The sequence below is a fragment of the Apteryx rowi genome, unplaced genomic scaffold (assembly GCF_003343035.1).
Source record: "Apteryx rowi isolate R43461 unplaced genomic scaffold, aptRow1 scaffold_437, whole genome shotgun sequence".
Taxonomy (NCBI): Eukaryota; Metazoa; Chordata; class Aves; order Apterygiformes; family Apterygidae; genus Apteryx; species Apteryx rowi.
Window position 1 is genome coordinate 725,998 of NW_020450691.1, and position 1,916 is coordinate 727,913.

Sequence of the window (1,916 nt, forward strand, 5' to 3'; positions counted from 1 at the left end):
CCTCCCGCCGCCGCTCCGCCGGCCACGGCGCGGCCGCGGCGGGAAGCGAGACCGCCGGCGCCCGCAGCCCTTCGGGAGCTGTAGTCCGCSCCGGCCGCCCGCCCCCGCGGCGCAGCGGCCTTCGCCGCTGCAGGACAGCGAGCGGCACTGGCCTCCCCGGCGGAAAGGGGGGGGGATTTTGCCTCTTTTTGGTCCAAACTGCCACCAACTCCTCCCGCCTTGGCGCCTTCCTGCCCTCAGCGCCCCTGCGGAGCGAGGCGGGAAGGCCGCAGTGAGCGGGGGCAAACATGGCGCCGGCAGCGCCGCGCCCTCGCCTTGTGCCTCTGTCCCCTGTCGGCCTCTGCCCCGCGGCGGCTCGGGCAGGCGCCTCGGAGCGGGAGGCCCCGGAGGCGGGGGAGGCCCCGGCCTGCTTCGCCGAAGCAGGGGAGAGCGGTCCGTAGAGGGGTGTCAGCCGGCAGCTCCTTGTTAAGGGCCGGCAGACGCCATGCAGGAAACCTGTCCTGTTAGTCGAGCAGGTGGGAATTGACCATAACATGGGAGCAAAAAATACCCTTTGGTTATTCTTCTGATGCCTCGCTCAACATACTGGAYGCTCTTCTGAAGTGGAAGAATCCTTGAAAGTGTTCTGGCGATTCCTTTTTAAAAAGATTGCTCTTTTGAAGGAATTAATTCTTGGCGGGCACCCTGGGAAAGTTGCTCCAGGTGTAAGAGTGGCATCTTGGTGCATAGGGCATGCTTTGCACGTGGGACTGGCTCYGCTGGAACCCTTGGGACTGTTTGCATATATATATCTTTATAACACCCCACATCCCAAGTCTTTCTCTTGTCTTTTAATCTCAATTCTTTTCCTGTCTCATATTGTGCATTTCTGATCCATAGAAGATAACCATTGTCCTTTTGTCTTTCCATTTTGTCTTTAGTCCATATTACTCTTTTTATATCCTACTATAAGATACTGAAAATCTTTAGCTTCTGTCTTTGAGATAGGCAGTATCTCCATGGTCTTCTATGCTGTGATTATACAGCAACATAAGCTTTCACAGCTGCTTTTTTCTTTTGAACATTTTCAGCCAGTGTACTGCCTGATCAAAGCAGAGGCAGGGCTGGCTCAGTCAGGTTGTACAGCCAGGCATGGGAAATGGGTGTGAAAAGAGTCAGGCCACAGCAGCCCCCTTTAGATTGGCTTCAAGTGTTGTGAAGTTGCTTCAGCTTCGCAATGATTTCTGTTAAACCAGAATCTGTGTATTTGGGATTCATCTGGTCATTGTTGAAATATGTGAAAACCTCTTTTTGAGTTGAAAAGATGCAAAACATTACTTTTTTTAAAAGAAAATATGTCTCTTGTATTACACAGAATGCAGCGCATGTTGTATTTTATAGAAAAGCATAGTAAGCAGTACAATTAGCATCCTAATTTACCAGCTGAATCTGACCCACTGGTAATTCTTTCCACGTTACRTCTTGTTTTATTTCTTAAATTATATATTTAGATTTAATTATATACTATTACATAATAGTTCCCAGCTTGTAAATTTCAGGTCAGTCTAATGTCAAGATATACTATGCCTGGATCTATGAGGTCAGCAAGTGTGGCCACAGTGTAATAGTACCTGTCCTCATGCTTAAATTTTGAAAATGACTGGTTTGCAAATGACCAATTGTTCAGAAATAAAGTTTTTGTTTGAACTCAGGATGGAGGTTGATGGACTGAGTTTTGAGCAACGTACTTTACGGACTGAAGGGATTATGGTCTAAAAACAGACTGTGAAAGAAAATGGTTGTTTTTGGATTTTTCTGTTTGTCTGATGCCTGTTTGCCTGCCCAGTTCTATTTCTGACCAGTTCTAAATACATTTACCTTACTGTTTACTTTTTTATTGTGCACGTGTAACTATTGTGCAGACATAGTGGTAGGAT